The 18,800-nt window shown below is 41.1% G+C and overlaps 1 protein-coding gene across 1 annotated transcript in view; it reads right to left on the bottom strand.

Moving 5' to 3' along the window:
* Greb1l (GREB1 like retinoic acid receptor coactivator) overlaps nt 1-13,501 on the bottom strand; it is a 225,988-nt gene extending 212,487 nt beyond the window's left edge. The window contains exon 1 of the mRNA XM_029546956.1: nt 13,372-13,501. The gene's annotated coding sequence lies outside the window, so the exon portion shown is untranslated. The remainder of the gene's footprint in view (nt 1-13,371) is intronic.
* Nucleotides 13,502-18,800: the final 5,299 nt, after the last annotated feature.

Genomic DNA, 18,800 nt, shown 5'->3' with positions numbered 1-18,800 from the left:
CTTTGTAGACCAGGCTGGCCTCAAACTCAGAAATCCGCCTGCCTCTGCCTCCCAAGTGCTGGGATTAAAGGCGTGCACCACCACCGCCCGGCCGGCTTATCTTATTTTTAAATTACTATATACAATAAAAATATACCAAGAGCTAAGTTAGCACACAGTTTTCATTGATGGAAAGCACCAAGTGTCCCAATGCCTGAATTAATTATAAGAACATACTTTAGGAACATGTAATACAAAAGAAGAGGGGGCAATATTAAAGGTTAAAGGATTAGGGCCGAGAGGTGGGCTGACTGAAAATTAGGATGTGTGAAGAAAAAAAAATATGGAAACCCACTACTTAGTAAGCTAATATAAGCTGATGATTGGTTCTTTTTTTGGGGGGGGGGAGGGTTCGAGACAGGGTTTCTCTGTGTGGCCTTGGCTGTCCTAGAACTCACTCTGTAGACCAGGCTGGCCTCGAACTCAGAAATCCACCTGCCTCTGCCTCTCAAGTGCTGGGATTAAAGGCGTGCGCCACCACCACCCGGCTTGATGATTGGTTCTTTTGAGGCAGAGTTTCTCTGTGTAGCTCTGGGCATCTAGAACTCACACTGAATTGACCTCAAACTCGGAAATCTGCCTGCTTCTGCCTTTAAAAGATATTTTTAAACGTGCTTTTAAGAACTATGCTTATGAATTTATTACTTTCTTCACAATCTACATCTATCAGAATAGTAATATATATATTACATATATAGTAATATATGAAGTCACTTTTTTTATAACTGTAAATGTGCTTTGAACACAGCCTGATGGTTAAAATGAGCTTTCATTCATTTTCTTTCTAATTGATAATTCCATGTGAATTAAACTTGTTACAGAAATGTCATCTCAACAGGAGTACATGTAGTAAAAATCGACTTGTGCTATATAATACAAAAGACATGAAAATTCTGTTTCTCCTCCATCCTTCTGGGCTGGGGAGCTAATTCAATGTGAAAAGGAACTGAGCTGAGACTCTAGCATTCACAGAACACCCAGATGCAGGGATATGTGGCCCTAATCCTAGCACTGGAGAGGTAGAAGCAAGTAGATCTCTAAGCTTACCTGCGAGTCAGTCTAGAGGACTGGTGAGCCCAAGCTAAATAGATTGATAATAAGACAATAAAGCGATGAGCCAGTGAGGTGGACCCTTGAGATCTGAATTCGATTCCCAGGCCCCAATGTGGTAGAAGGTAAGAACCACTCCTAAAGTTGTCTTCTGACCTCCACCCCTGCACCACTGCCTGTACACACCCACACACATGTACATACACCATGCATACACACACATGTACCTATGCATACACAATTCCTACCCCTCTCCAAAGGTTGCATGTCACAGTTTTAGTATCTATGAAGCATCAGTGACTTAAAAGAGCTTGGTGGAGCATTATCTCCTCAGCCTCAGCATCACCCCAGTTGCTTCAGATTCCAATGCCTCAGAAACAAGTTTAAAGCTTAAATACAATTTTTTTAAAAATAGAAAAGCATGTATATTTAAACTTCATTAGGTTTCAGCTTTAATTAGATGCTCTTATAATTTTGGTGTTGGAAAAGAGAACAAATACCCTTACATATTATACTGTGTAATTTTTATTACATTAGTGATGGCTTGAGGAATATGCTTCATATGAAATTAAATCTGAATCTACAGAACCACAAGCCCCAGGACCATCCGTGATTGGCTGTCATTTTCCCCAGGGAAGGAACTACTCTGCATGTGTCTGTCTCTTTTACATGTCTCATTCCAGCCACAGGTGCCTAACAAAGTCCTATTAACTTCATTCTAGCATCCATTTCCTGCCCAGTGGAGACTTCTATCATCACCACTGGATACCAACCTCTTGCTCAGTCAGAAAACTATAAAGAAAAAAATATTTTTTCAGGAGGTGACAAATTCATTTGGGAAAATAATTACTTCTTCCCCTAATAAAAATGGAGAGATAGTTTGATGTTATAATTATTGTTGCCTTTAAAAATATATCACTACAGACTAAACACAGCTTTTAATCGAAAATGGAATTATACGGTCTATAATACATGAACTTTGGCTTTCTGCCACATACAGTCTTAGGATAATCTACAGAAAGAATATCTGAAACAATCCCATAATGCTTCAGTTTGGGGAAGCTTTGCCAATTTAAAACCTAGTCAGCAATATGAATTATAGTATTTATTCGCTATAAAAATGGTTACATTGTACAGAACACTTATGTCTACTATCCCTTTGACAGTTCTATTCCACTGAGGTATTATAACTATAAATTCATTACTTCCTTTGTTGTTGTTGTTGTTGTTGTTGTTGTTGTTGTTGTTTTTGAGACAGGGTTTCTCTGTGTAGCCCTGGCTGTCCTGGAACTCACTCTGTAATTGAGGCTGCTCAGATCCACCTGCCTCTGTCACCTGAGTGCTGGGATTAAAGGCATGCATCAAGCCTATATTACTTAAAGCATATAAATAAACTACCACATATGTAAGTTTGAAAATGATTTAAATATACAAAAGAATTACAGACATAATTTTGTAAGAGAGAAATAAAATTAATCTCCCTTCAACCTGAGCCCCAGAATTGTTTTGGATTTATTTTCCTTGTTGCCAACCTTTATTCAAAAGATGTTACCAACCTAACTTTCAAAGAACATGAGCCTTAGCCTGGTATTCCAGTGAAGGTATAAAGGTTATACTGCCCCATCTACTCTCCCTCCCTTCCCTACAGGGTTCTGTGAGCAATAGCCTTGATCTGAATGAAGTTTGGTTCAGGTCAAGAGGCTATATAGTCATAGATGAAAGCTAGCAGGTCTCAACAGATGGTGTTTATTTGCTTATAAGTAAATATTTTTTCTACGTGTTTGTTCCAAGAGCTGCAGATACAAAAATAAAGAAAAGGAACAAATCACCTGCAGCTTTGGAGCCTTGGCTCAAGCTTGGTGAGTGAACCCAAGGTTTGATCACTACTGATTGATCCTTCAGGACTACAATACAGCCATGCACACACAGCCGAAAGTTTCCCCTGAGGCAGGGAAGAGTTAATATGTCACGTCAGCACACACCTACCCCAACTTGTCTTCCTGGGCACTAGAAAATATCTTAAGACATAATTAATGTCCATTGGGTCTTATATACACAAACATGTCAAGAGGATGACTTAAGGAAGGGAAGATGGCTCTGAAGTGGAGCAGCCTCTGTCTGCATGCAGACTTAACACTTACTACCTAGCAGGCTTGTGAAAGAGTATCTTCTTAAGCTTCCCTTTTTCTTTTCTTTCCCTTTCTTTTCTTTTGTTTTCTTTTCTTTCTCTCTCTTTCTCTCTCTCTCTTTCTTTTGTAACTTTAAAAATAAAAATTTCACAAGTTAGAAACAATGTGTTTACAATGTGAGAGAAGATCCATTGGCCTTCATTAATTAAAACATCAAGCAAGAACATTAAAGCTGTTGCAAACTATTAAATTCTATGAGAAGATTAAGCAGACAAGAGTACAAGGGTCACAGTGTCTTTTATGGCTAATTTTCAAAGACAGTATTTTGTGCATATACAAATATCTTATTCTTCTCGCCCTCTCCCTCCCCTCATCCTATGTTCTGAATAACAGATATGCAACAATACTATGAATTATGCTATTCCTAAACCAACCCTGCTCCAAGGCATCATTTAGACATGGCATACTCCTGACTCAGGGGTCTCTATGGCAGTATCAACCCTTTAGAATAACTGAAATAATATCACTGAACCCACACTTCAGACTTAACAACTTTGGTGGATTATCCAGATGGTCTACTTAATATCTCCCGGTCTCAAACAATTCCAATACAATTTTTCACTAAGAACATTGCCAAAAATACATCACATTTAGCATTTGATCCCTGGGAGGGGATAGCCTAATTGGTGAGCCCCAGATCCCTATTAGGGAAAACTGTCTCAAAGGAGGTGGAAAGTGATTCTAAGGGTGGCACTTGGGGTTGTCCTCTGGCCTATAGATACACATCTGCACATACACACCAAATATTTTTTAATTAATTTTTGTTTAAACAGTCATATTCTGTTCTAAAATTTTTTTTAGTAATAACCATTTTTAAGACTGTCAAGACTATAAGTAATGTTTCTTTTCAGACTTTTATATTGTGTCATGCTATTGTTCTACTTAAGATTCTATTTAAGGGGTTTGAGAGATGGCTCAGTGGTTTAAAGCACTTGTTATTCTTACAGAGTATCTGAGATTCCTAGCACCTACAGGGTAGCTCACAATCACCCATAACTCTAGTACCAGGAAATCTGATGCCCTCTTCTGACCTTCTCAGGATCTATACAGACATATAATATACAAACATACATTGAGGCAAAAACATCCATATGCATAAATAAATAAACAACTTTCAAAAAATTTCTATTTAAAATCTAAATGTACTAAAATATATTTCTCCCAATGTTGAGTATTTAGTATTTTTTTGAAAATGAAAAAACAATATTGTGGTGTGGTTGTTCTACATTGTTTGACATTAGCTGCAATTTCAGCTCTGAGAAGACACTGGGGACCATGATGAAAGAGAAGGCAGGCAGAGCAAGCCAGGTGACCTTGGAAAAAAAATCACAAAACAAAACATGGTATTGTTGTCTCACCTCTGGCTGTAACATCTAGTCACACTCCATTCAGAAATGACAGAGAGCCCTCCTGAACACAGAGTGCATTGCAATTTATATCACATTTTAATTTTTTGGGGGGGGGAAATAGGATCAAAATCCATTGTATGAAATTCTCAAAGAACTAATAAACATGCAAAAGCTATAATTTCCGGAGAGTGTAACTCAGTAGTAGAGGACTTTCTCAGCATGCGTGAGGCTCTGACTATTTTGAATTGTGATTCTATAGACAGTTAACCATATTATTTGCAATATATTTTTAAAGTATCACACATATTTTAAGGGCTGGAGAGAGGTTAAAAGCACTGACTGCTCTGGCCAAGAACCTGGATTCAGTTCCCAACATTCACATGAGGCAGCTCACAAATGCCTGGGACTCCAGCTCCAAGAGACCCAATGCCTCTCATGAAGGAAGGGAGGGAGGGAAGGGGGAAAAGAGGATGGGATGGGATGGGAAGGAATGGGAAGAGGGGGAGAGAAAGAGAGAAATCAAGAGCGAGAGCAAGCAAGGAAGAGCAAGAGAGAGAGAGAGAGAGAGAGAGAGAGAGAGAGAGAGAGAGAGAGAGTGAGAGAGCAAGAAAGCGAGAGAGCAAGAGACAGAAACAGAAAGAGAGAGCCTACGAGCCTGCCTTTATGATAGTGAGGCAACTTGGTAGTTAGCAGCTCTTACTGCCCGCTGATGCAAGCGGAGTTCTGTTCCTGGAACCTACATAAAGGTAGATATGGAGAGCACTAACTCCACACAGCTGTTTTCTGACTTACACATGCAAACCACAGCTCACACGCACCCATACAGACACCAAGAGACATACAATAAAAATAATTTTTTTAAAAAACTAAATGACTACTAGCTTTAAAAACTATGATATGATCCTATTACTATAAAGGTACGTCTGTTGGTAAATATGTACATGAATATAAAGATTTGCAGATGCATAAAAAAAGAGTAGCTACTAACACACTATGGTGTTGATTCCAAGATTTGCTGATACTTAAGACCATATTTAAAGATGACCGAAATAAAAAACGGAAAAAAAAAATAAAGCAATATAACAGACTTAAGTTCTTCCTTAAAAGGTGGGGTGGGGGTGCAGACAGTCGACATGGCTCAGGGCTGGCCAAGAAAGCCTGATGAGCTCGGTTCAATCCCTGAAACTCAGGTCAAGGTAAAAGGACCCTGCCAAAATAGCACACACTGTGGTGCACATACACAACTCCACACACACATTGACATAAATTACAAAGAAAAGGATCAGACTTGGAGGAGATGAGGCAGAACTGTCAGGAGACATTTCCTCGGCTCCAATTTGGGTACAGTGGATAGTGATACTTTTCTATCCCCTAACTACCATGAAGATGTATGAACAGGCTCAGTGAGACAGTAGCTTACATCTGAAGGAATGACAGTAAATAAAAGAAGTGACGCTAAAGTCACATCTTCTCTTCACACTGGAACCTGCAGCCATGGCAACTTCCCATCATCTACGCTATAAAACCAAGTCTCTAGGGTGATGTGTTGAGGGAGATCTAACCGTTGTGTCCAGGAAAGGCACTAGGGAAGTCTTCCAAGGTACATTCATAGCCTGCACCTCAGAAATGTTTAGTCAGTAAGTCAGGACTAAATTTCACAAGCAAATGTGACAAGTATTGACCCTGAAACACAGTGACCTTGGGGATGTTTGATTTCCTTCCAAAGAATTCACAGCTGTGGCACAGCAGAGAAGACACGGAATTGATGGGAGACTCCTCTCCGGCCTCATCTGTAGACTCCCAGGGGCTCAGTCCCTTACCAACTCAGGTCTACACTCAGTGTTGCTTCTGAAGAATACAACCTCAGGCTCATTTCTCTCTCTTCTTTCTCTTTTAAAACTTTTGATTGGTTCTTTGTGAACGGCACATCATGCATCCCAATCCCGCTCATCTCCTAATCCTTCCATATCTGCCCTCCAACCCTGCAACCTTCCCTTGCTCCAAGAAAACAAAACCTAATAAATGAACAAAAAATTCTCACTGTGGAAGCTGTTGTGTGTCACAGTGTGTCACAGAGTACACTTCTCACTGTAGAAGCTGTGGTGTGTCACACAGTGTGTCACCCTTTTGTCTAAACAGCTTTACTACCAAATGTTCATTGCAATGGTCTGGTTCGAGGCCTCTGCTTCTGCTACATCATCAATATGGGATCTGCATGGGGGACTCCTCTGGGATATCCTGTTGTCACCCTGTCTCAGCTTTGGATCTGCAGGACCATCAGGCTCTGCATGCCTCTCTAGCGTGTCACAGTCTAATATCTGTAAGGCCCATGTCTCGATCATCCTCCATTGTTTAGTATTTTGCTTATCCCAGAGAGTCACTTAATTTCAAAGCGGCATCCACAGTTAGATTGGGGACTTAGAGCTCAGGAGTTGTAACTCAGTCATGTGATAAAGATGCAGCTTGAGAGGTGCACAGATGGAGGCAGAATTTATAAATTCACGGATTCTTAGTTCCTGCTAGAGAACTCATTCAATAATAGAGGGGAGGCTGGGCTGTGGATTTCTAACAAGAATCCATGGGGAAAGGTTGTGTGTGTTTTCAGAAGGAAGGGCTCCCTAATTTCTTGTACCTAAGCTATTTACCTAAATGAACAAAATTATTCTATCATAGATATTTTCATTTAGTGGATTCAGTGCTATTTTCACAACTATTTACTGCTGGCTGATGTCTTTCCTTTTAACCTGGTGTTTACATTCTCTCTAAACTGTATACTCTTTTTAAACAAACATTTATTTATTAATTTATTCACTGTGTGTGTGTGTGTGTGTATTCACTATGTGTGTGTAGAGGTCACAGGGGACAATTCACCAGGGTTGGCTCACTCCTTCCTCAGGCCATCAGGTTTGGTGGCAAGCATCTTTACCTACCGGGAACTTTTACTCTTAATTTTGTGATATGCTTCTGTTGCATTTGTTGAAAACAGACAAACAAACAAACAAAAAAACCTTCCTTTTTCTTTGAAACAGACTCTTGCTAAGTAGTTCAGGCTGACCACCAGCTCCAGATCCTCCTGCCTCAGGCTCCTGGGCGCTCGGGTCACAGCTGTGAGCCACCACATCAACCGACCACCAGCTCCAGATCCTCCTGCCTCAGGCTCCTGGGCACTCGCATCACAGCTGTGAGCCACCACATCACACCTGATGATTGCTTTCCAACAGATTCCTAGGGGGGGAATTTCTAAGGAATTTAGTGCCCTCCAACTGAACTTACTCTTATATAGGAACTGTTCCTATTTATACTACCCAGCATGGTAGTCAGCAACCACACGTAGCTCTTGAGCACTTAAATGTGAGGGTTGAGAAACTAAGGCTACTTGAAGGTGTTAATTAACTCATGTTTAACTGACTACCTGTGGCCTGGGGTTACTGTCTTACAGTAGGCAGTTGATTGGGTCATGATATGTGACACCAAATTGCTCTCCAGAAAAACCTGAATTTTTACCTCCACTCTTAGTAAAAGATATTAGCCAATTCTTTACCTAATAGGCAACATAACTTTCATCTATTGAAGTTTTATGATCTGAACACTGAAAAATGCCTGTTGCTCTTTATTATCCTGTAATGAACAGCACCATTTCTTCTGTCGTCACAAGTTAGTTACAAGTATTTTTACCCACATCGCTTGGTTCTGAGGATGGAAATGATCTAGCTTCCAGATTTCTTGTTGGGTTAATTTTTTTGTCATTAAAATCCATTGCCAACATTTAAGTTCATATAAAAATGTGAACTTCATGATTTATCTAGCCTGTTAGATGGCCTAGCCATAGTGCCCAGTGGCTAGGCAACAGTTGGAGGAGCCTTTGAGGTTCTGCCATCTTCAGACTTTCTGAGCCAGTTCATTAAGGCAGCTATAACAAGGGCTACTATTTTACAGGTGTCCTGCTTCACCCCCACGTGTTAGTGTTTGGTCTGAGTTTGTAATTCTTGCCTGAATTATATTTTAAGAGATTAAATGTCAAATAGTAGCTAGCTAATAATAAAAATAGCTAACTTTCATCCTGTTTAGCATGCAAAATGACTTGATGACTTTTCAGATCCATTTACGACTAACATTTATCTGGTAGAACTCTTTTTTAGTGGGTGTTGAAGTTTCTTTCTCCCTAGAATAGCCACCCATCATTATATAGATTGTTAAGATGCAGACTGCTAGCCTTGCTTCTCAGTTTCTAACTCAATAGATTAGGGCTTAGACTCAGCACCTAGCTCCAAGCTCTATCAGATTGAGTTGAAGCTTTCTCAAGGCCTACAAGGGGTGTTCTAACACTCCTAAAAGTGTTTTAACAGAATGTAATTTTTACAACATAGTACAAATGTGTAGGCCTTTTTCTCCCCTGAAAACAAGTCCACATTCTTTCATTTTATCTTTACAACAGTCCTTTGCAAAAAGTTGGTAACTAACTAACGCGGTAATTGCTTATTCCATTTTCCAGAACAAAACCCAACAAACCCCTTCTGAGCACACAGAAAGTTAGAATCAAGAAAGTGTCCTAACCTTGTAAATACAAGTGAACTCAGCAACACAGGCTATGCTTGAAGTCTGCTTCTAGACTGGTGTCATAAAAACAGAACCATGCCCAGGAACAGAGAAGGCAAGCCAAGACATGATTCCCTGAAGCAAACATTTCTCAAGGGTTGATTGCCCACCATGCAGTCTTCTGTGGGGACCTCTGAAGAGAATCATAAAGTACAAGGAAAAGACCGTTCTCTATCTGCTTTGCCGTGTACAGACAGGACAGGAACCATACAGTGACCAGTGTGTGGCAGAGGCAAATACAGAGTTGTGACTCTGTGACTTCACATCTGGACTTGGAGGAGTGGCCAGTCAGACAAGAATGGGGGAAAGAAAGAGTACACAATAGAGCCCTCCTGGAGCTCAAGGCACAAAGAGCAGCTTTATCCACACTGGGTGTGTGTTTGCCAAAAATATCAGGGTTGCTGGCGCTCCAGAACTTACAAGGGCATGCTTTTGTGTAGACTAAGCTACCTTGACTGTATAACAGCTCTAGTCAGGGTTATAACTTCACAATCCATTTGTAGCCGAAGAGGTCAAAAATTGTCTCTCTCTGATTTTTTTTTTTTTTTAGAAGTATTCTCAATTGAAAGAAAAACAAAGGACCATAAATTGTGACCCTAATTTTACTACTTGTAAAGCACCCCTTCAGGGTAAGAAAGAGTACTCTTGTCACTTTAATGAGACTTATGTATGATGCTAGACATTAATTTTAACAGTGACTTTCCCAAGTTTGAGCCAGTGATAGCTAAGAAGCACAGGGTGAAAACAAACAAACCTACAACTTCTCTGGGGAAGGTTACTGAGTGACTTAATGTACTCTGCATGAGTGTTGTAACTGACTTTGTTTACGCAGCCATCTTATATCCTAGCACAAAATCATGAAATCAACGATGTGCCCACAACTTCATTTAGAAAACCATAGCAATACTGTAGGGCAACTATTCCTCCCATGCACAAGACCAAAAACTGCAAATTAGAAATGAATTCAATTTTACTATGACCAAATACTAATAATTTAATTGTTTCAAAATACCAGAAATCTGAAATTTTCCTAATAAAAGGAAAAGATGTGTGTTTTCATGTATTATTTCTTTTTATCTTAACCTTTTAGAGAACTACTGTGATAGATTTAGAAAGTTAAATTCTTAGAAAATAAGTTACTTTCCAATATTCTCATTATGTGTTATAACTAGGTTTGAACCCAGAACTTCTAACTTCGAAGCCACCCATTTACAACCACACTCTGTTGCCTCTCTTTAAAAATATACTAAGAACTTGAGAAGTCAGGGAAAGGAAAAGGAAAAGCTGATGGGGAAGGAGGAGGAACAATGTTTACAGTCATAAGGAGAGTCACATTTCTTTCATAACTGCAAAATCCCAAATCTTAACCTGTGGGGGAGTTTGTCAGTAAATCAAGATTACTCAGGTGCCCTTACAAATTTTCATCTTAATAGCAAGGGTCTTGGTAATCACTGTCTGTAGTGTCTTTAAATCCCTTAACTGGGGTTCTTCAGAGTGACGCAAATGAAACGTTTTTACTTTTACAACTTTATAATCAGTCAGCTCAGAGGCTGGGTATGATCAGAAGTCTCCATTCCTATTAAGAATATGAATGTATACTTACATAGTAGCCAAAATATCATAGCTATTATATATAAAGAGTATTTCTAGCCTCAATACTCTTGAGAGTTACTAATTAAATTGCCAAGACTCTTTGAGACAAATAAACTTCACTTAAGCTTTACCACAAGAGAAAAGTAACAATTTGGGAAGAGTCTTTTCCTTAAAATCGCGCCATGACTTGTAAAGAGGATTCTCTCTCCTAGGTGACATGCAGGGGCCCATTTAGCTCCAGAGTTGGCCTCTACCACCAGCAGAAACAGACATTTTGTGAGAAAGTCAAGTCACTGCTCTCCAAAGAACAGAAATGTACTTCAAACATCTCTAACCTCTCCTTTACGAGTCTACCTCCAGAATACTCCTATCATCCCACTAACTATCTACAGTAGTGGCTATTCTGACCTAGTCTTGGAACACCTCAACTACGTTAGCAATAGAACTTAGGAGTCAGAAGGACTCTTGAAAAGCTACATAGCAATTCTTTTACTTAACTAAGAGGACAGGAACAGGAGAACATTGCCAAGAAAAGTACTTTCTGTGGTTATTTTATAGCAAATCTAGGCCTGAAATAAAGAGATCTTAAACTTGGCCTCCATGTGTCTTTTGCTGTTTATAGTGCTCGCGCGCGCGCGCGCGCGCGCGCGCGTGTGTGTGTGTGTGTGTGTGTGTGTGTGTGTGTAGTTTGAACCCAGGTGTGTGTGTGTGTGTGTGTGTGTGTGTGTATTGTGTGCCCAGGTGTGTGTGTGTGTGTGTGTGTGTGTGTGTGTGTGTGTGTGTGTAGTTTGAACCCAGGGTCTCAGACCAAGTGCCCTACTACTGAGCTATGTCACCACCCCTTTAAAATGCTGTTATGCCAATGGGAGATTACAAATGTCTGCTTGATGTTTTCAGAGAAACATTCTGGTGGACAAAGTACCATTTGCTCTGCTTCTTAGAGGTTCAAAATAGAGGGAAATAAAGGTCACAAGAAATAGCTTGAGGAAAGGGTGTTCTGCTTTGCACTTAAACATTTGTTCTAAGATTTTGGCTTTCTAACTGATCATCAAGGTAGTAAGTACTCACCACAGGCCAAATAAAAGTTTATGTCATCACTAGAGGACATCGAATTGGTAATTGCTATCATTAATATACATATGCATCTAGATATGAGCTATCTTTACTTATATTCTACTCCCTTTCTCTTCTATTTCCATTTGAACAACTATTTATCATATAAATTGACAACTGTGGCTGTCTCCAGGAGAAGAAACAAGGGAGAGAAGAGGGAGTTTCAGTTATACTGCACACTATTTAATGTTGCTTGAAATTGTTACCAAATTTCTGCTACATCTCAGTCTTTATTGAATTTATATTTCCTTTTAAAATGCATACTTATATGCATGTAATTTTATTACTAATTTAATGAAACAACTATTCTAAAGTTTTCTTTTTTAAATGAGTTTTTCATATTGCAATTTCACCAGTTTTCAGAAAAAAGAAAAAAAAGAATCAAACAATAACTAAACTCAAGACAGAGGCGCGAGTGGTTTTTTAAGAGGAAAATTCGGTTAAACCCTTCTGAACTACTTATATCTAAAAGGCTGTTTTAAAAAGAGATTTGAGGACGGTTTCTCAAGAGAGGCAGAGTGGAAAATCTCAGTTTCAAAAGTCGAAATCAAAATTTGCTTTTATCTAGTCAGGGACATGGGTCCAGGATGGAGTTTATAGAGAGAAAAAAAAAAAAAGGAACACAACTCAGTTCTTAGATTTCTGGAGCAGGAACCTCTCTGTTCTGAATGTTTTTTGGGGATTGCTTTCAAGGAGAAACTCCACGTAGTGAACAGATAATCTCCTTTTACTGAAGCTCAAAAGGACTTCAGGAATCACGGACTTTAACCAACCGCCCACCTCCACCCCGCCTGGCCAGGGCACTCCTCACCTCACCATATATTTTCACGGTCAGCTGTCAACGCAACCCTTTGTGTCCCATTCAGATTAAGAGCAGATAGGACCGGCTCTCAGGGAAATTGAAATGATGGCCGGAAGACACGCGAGTGACGAAGTGACATTTGGCGTGGACCCCAGCAAATGCTTGACCACATCTGGCTACTCTCAACTTTCCCAAGCCCGGCTCTACCCATCCTCTGCGTGGACCCCTCCGGGTCTCGCTTCTTGCAATCCATCCAGCGCTCGGGGACCGCTAGCCATCCCCTCGTGCTCGGGGAGCAGCCGGGACGCGCCCCCTCGCCGCAGCCTCCTTCACCCCGCACCGCATCAGCCACCTCCCTCCGGCCACAAAGGCAGCTGCGGGGCCGGAGTGACAGGCCTATGGCCGCAGACGGCGAAATGAGGTAGCTGGGGACGGGGACTGGGATGGGGTTTGTTTCCCGCTGGCACAGGCGCCTGCCCGGCCGCACGAGTCACTCCACTCCCGCGCCGCCTTCCAGTTCCTCCAGAAGAAAGTCCGCGGCCCTGAGCAGGGAAGGTGTCCAGCCCACCGAAGGACAGGCCCTACCCGCCACCGAGTCCCCTCGCCTCCCGGTCCCCGCGAGTCCCCCGCAGCAGCTCACCTGGCCCCGGTGGGAGTGAGGGCAGAGGGCCAGGGTGGTCTCCACAGCCCCGGGCGGCTCCGTGCTGCACTCTGCTCCGAGAGGCTAGCGCCGCCGGTGGCTGGCGTCTCTGCGGCTTGGCGCGGGCTGCGCGCTCAGTTCCCGGGGGCGGAGCGAGGCGCCACCGCGGCCAGAGGCGGATTCCTCAGGTGCTGCCCCTCCTGCTCGCCCCCCCTCCCCTTCCCCTCCTGGCCTGAGCGCCCTGGTGGCCTTTTGGGCTCCCTCGCCTTCACCTAGAGTGTCCGGAAGCACACGATGCCAAATACACGCCCACGTGCTGCGGAGCCCTACATGCAGCCGCTTGGGTTTGAGAACTCCAGCGTGCGGATGATGTGTGTGGCCACTCTGGGATAGGGAGGTGGCAGTGTGCTGGGGGGCTTCTGGGAAGAAGGATTGCCCCCTAGTGCTGCTGAAGAGCGTGGTCAAGAAGCACAACTACTTCCTCTCAGGATCCTACTTCATTTAGAGTGCTCTCAAGTCACTGTGTGACTTCTTTGTCACTAGATCTAGTGACAAAGTTCCATTGCCTGGGCAATAGTCAGTCAAGAGCCCTTGGCCTTTTGCATGAGACGGGGTTGTAGGGCACAGACAAAAAAACAAACCCACCCTGGAACTCCAAGCCTGAGCAGATACCTTCACCTCTTCGATGGAGCTCCAAGACACTGGTCCTACCCTCCAGTCGTGGCTCCCGGACCCCCAGACTAGCCCTGGCTCCCGCAGAGCCTCCCGTAGACCATAGGGAAGCTTTCCCTAGAGCAGTCACTTCCAGCTGGCCCTGCCTTTAACGGTTGCTACAGGAACAAAAGTTCTGGAGGGACGCTGTGGCTAGATAATGACAAATGCCCCTCCAATTTTCACAGTTGATGGCCTCTGGTATTCAAAGCTGTAACTTACTTTCTTGAACTGAAACTGCTGCCAGAGACATCAATGACCAGTAGAAGCAGCTTCATGCTGAATACAAAGAACAGAAAAATAACTATAACATAGATGGTACCAAGTGTTCGCAGTTTAATTTATCATATTTAAAAAGAAAAGTCAATTTGCAACCACATGAGAACTGAGTATAGGTGTGGAAAGGGAAGTTAAGCAGTAACCTGAGGCCCAGGCTCACTTCATGTAACCTAAGTTCTCACAGAGTTAAACAGAGAAAACCACTTTCAGTGACACACATCTGATTCCAGTGCTCAGGAGTTTGAAGCAAGGTGGTGAGTTTAAAGCCAGCCTGGGCTATGTAGTGAGCTTGAAGCTACCTGTCTCAAAAACAAAAAGAAACAAGAAAATAGAAATAGCTAAAGCAGATGAGAAACTTTGGGAAAACACTGTCCATTTGAGCCTTTACAAGGCCTGTGGAATTGAGGAAGAGGAGCATCGTCCATCAACAATCTCAAAAGTACAACCACAGTGCAGATCCCACTCAGTTTAGTTCAAGGACTGTCTGGTAGTGCTAAGCACCCCAGACTTTGCAGATACCATAATAAATATGGCAGAAGGGCCTTGGTCTAACACAGGCTTCTGGTATTCTTCAGTAGTTCAACAAATATTTATTGAACTCCTACTGAAAGCTGGCTTAATTGCACTGATAGCACTAGGCTTCATTACTAAACAAAATGAGTTTTTTACAAGGTTAAAAGTTAGTGATAAAAGTGATAACATTAGGTCAAGTTACTTGACACCCTCAGCATCCCTATTTGTAAAATAGAACAACAGTCCACGCCTCAGGGAGTGGCTGATTGAGATAGAGCATTAGCTCCTAGAACTCTATTAGATGTTTCATTGTCTATGAGCTCTTGCACTTGCCCACCTACTTACTAATGACTTCCAAATGTTCAAGTTCAGAAGTGTCACACAAGTAGTAGAATCTTACAAATGCTTACTGCTTGGCCACAGGGCAAAATCTGTGATTACAACCTCATTCTGCTCCCAAGGAGAAGCCCTCTTTTGCCAAAGGTTCCCCGGTCCTTGGCACCACACTCTGTGGTCACATCAGAAGTGGACGCTAGAAAGTCTTGAATACTTCATCCATTTATGGATGCTACAGGTTTGCTTTCAGGTTTCTTTTACAGTTGCTGAGTTCTTTAAAGCTATTTTGTGTCTGGTCTCATTGTATAATTCTGAAACATTTAACAGACTTTATTATTTTCTTCTATTGATAGCATCCATATTCTGTTTTCATCATACCCAAAATTTATTGGTAAGCAACATTTCAGCTATTAGCCTTTATTAGATCAAGACTTAGTAACTCCCATCTCTGCACAACATCATAACAATCCTTCTCCTCTGAGAAAATTGGGGTACCAAATTTATACCCAAGAGTTAATTTACTTCAAGGGAAAAAAAAATCCAGCTTCTAAGCCAATACTACAGAGGTTAGGATCACTGTAGAGAACTGAATCCTGGCCTGTCTAATTCCAGATGAGCTGCCAATTGACAATGCTTAGTAGTCTAGATTCCTAGTTACAATTATGAGTAGTCAGAAAAATATCACTAATGAGAGTGAAAATTTGTCATTTGAAAGAACAAATTAGAACAAATGAAAAGGTAGTTAACACAAGAACAAAGAGAAACTTTTTTTTTCAAGATTTCCATGTTCTTAGTGAAATTAAATAGTAATAAGAGTGGGTTGTCATGAAAATGAAGCAATCAGAATACCAGACTATCCTTGGAAACTAAAAACCAGATAAGTAGTAGCCAGGAATGTTGATGAGTACCTATAATTCTCGAAGTTCAGACACTGAGATAGGAGGCTCATAAGTTTGAGACTAACAAGTGCTATGTAGCATTCCAGGCCAGTTTGGCCAACATAGAAAGATATGCATCTCAAAAGAATAGAAAGACAAGATGAGGGTTGGGTAGTGTGGGCTAGAGAATTGGTTCAGTGGTTGAGAGATCTTGTCACTCTTTTGGACGACACAGATTTAATCCCCAGCATCCACATGGTCATACACAACCACCTGTAACTCCAGTTATAGGATATCTGCCCTCTCCAGACATATGCACATGGCATAGACATATGTGCAGACATACACATAGGGGACCCAGAAGAGTCAAAACAACCTTAGAAAAAGGAACAAAGAGGACCACAGTAGTCTTAAATCTCATCACAAAGCAACAAGAAATAAAGGCCATGGTAATGGCAAAAGGAGAGATATAGATCAATAGAAGAGAATTAACAGTCTAGAAATAAACCCATACATGTGTGGTCAATCAGTTCTCAATGACTGTGTTGAAATAATGTGATAGAGAGACAATAGTCTTCTTAGCAGATGGGACAACCTGATAGTCATGTGCGAAAGAGTAACATTGGCCATCTCCCTTGTACTAAGTACAAATATTAATGCAAAGTGGATCATAGGCTGAAACTATTAAAATCTCTCTACAGAATCTTAATATATCACAAGGAGCAGGAACACAAATGTTCATAACAGCAAGGCTCACCAGCTGATGAATGAGTAGATACAATGAGACATATCCACATATTATTTGGCAATAAAAAAGCAAAGTATAAATATATGCACCAATATGAGTAAATATATGCACCAATATGGGTAAGTGTAAAAAAAGTTATCTAAGCCATATATCTCATGATTCTACTTCTATGAAGTGTCTATTGGAGGGGAAATGAGAAAAGGGGATAAAATGTGAAATGTAAATAAAGAAAATATCTAATAAAAAATGAAAAAAAAGTACCTAGAGAGTTTCTAGACATAGGCAATAGATTGTTGATCTTCCTAGCCTGAGGCTAGGAAGTTTCAGGAAAAAATGAGGAGTAACTGCAGATGGGTGAGTGTAGAATGCAGACCTCTTTTTTGGGGGGGGGGGAGGGGATAGTGAAGGTGCTCTAAACTAGACTTGTGATAATGTATCAATCCTTAAATAGAATAGAAAGCACTGCAGTGGATACTTTAAAGAGGAAATTGTATTGTATCCCAGTTAAAGGAAAGGAAAAATGGAACCAAGAAGAAAAAAATATTGGCTCAAATAATAGACAAATATTTCCTGAGATAAATATACATTTATATATTCAGTATAATAAAGCTAGATTACTTGCAAATGAATTACACTTAAACAAATCCTTGTGAATTGTCTAGTTTTGAAGATAAAGAACAAAGTCATATGAGCTTTCAGCCCTGTCCCACCTCCCAGCAAAAACTTAACATGTAAAGAAAGTATAACCAGGTCCTCGGCACCTCAGCTGCAGCGGCATATTAGCTGCGGCATCACATGGAAGGATATTTGGGACTTGTTGGAAGAAAAAGTTCATTAGCCCAAATTCCAAACCTGAAGCATGGCTGCCTCCCAAGCTGTGCACTGGGTGTTACTCCCATCAGGCAGCATTCTTCCAGTGGAGGCAGCATTCATTCTTCCAGTGGAGGCAGCATTCTTCCAATGGAGGCAGCATTCTTCCAGTGGAGGCAGCATTCTTCCAGTGGAGGAGCACTGGAATTTCCTTACCTCTGATCTGGAAATTGGATCAGATTTCTAGGATCTGAAAGTTTCCCTTTCAAAATTAATTGGAAACAATTGCCACTGCCACAGGGCTTGGGGGCGGAGCTTTTCCAAGGTGTGGTTATGAGAATTCCATGATCATGAAGGAGTCTTGGTGCCACTAAAGTGGGAGCTTGCAAAGCAAAGCATGATGGAATGAGTCCATAATCCTAGAGCACAGGAACTAGGAGCAAAAAGATCCCAGATTCTGACCATCTTAGGTTACATAGTAATACAGCATGTTCAAACATAAATAAACAAACTTTTTTTTTTTAAGACCAAACACAAGTTGGACATCATGGTACAATCTTTGTAATCCTAACACTGGGGTGGCAGAAAGATCAAGAGTTTGATGCCAGCCTGACTTGTACATAGTGAGATTCATAAAAACAAGGTCTCAATCAAGAGGAGGAACGCATGCACAAAAGCAGTCAAGTAAACTGCACAATCATTAAGAGTTTTTAATAACTTTCTAGTTTGTTTGAGACATGATTTCTCTGAGTAGCTCCTAAACTTGCTCTGTAGACCAGGTGAGCCTTGAACTCAGAAATCTGCCTGCCTCTGCCTCCTAAGTAATAGGAATAAAAATGTGTACGACCATGACCCAGCTGATAGCATTTAACATAAATGCTGAAAGTGTTAGAATATACAAAAATTACAATAGAAATTGCAGTGTATTTGAAAGAAAAAATATTGATAGTATCAGTCCCTAGGATGGAGAATTAAACTATTCCCTGACCCGAATTAACTCCTCAGAGCCCCTGAGCAAATCTCAGAACTGACCCCTAAAAGTTGGAAAGTTGTCTTCTAACTTCTCTGCATATGTTCCATAGTCCTTGTAGCATACATACATACATACATACATACATACATACATACATACATACATACATACATAAAGGTAG

Source organism: Mus pahari, chromosome 15, assembly GCF_900095145.1.
Source record: "Mus pahari chromosome 15, PAHARI_EIJ_v1.1, whole genome shotgun sequence".
In the NCBI taxonomy this organism is placed as follows: domain Eukaryota; kingdom Metazoa; phylum Chordata; class Mammalia; order Rodentia; family Muridae; genus Mus; species Mus pahari.
This window is presented reverse-complemented; position numbering and strand designations above follow the sequence as displayed.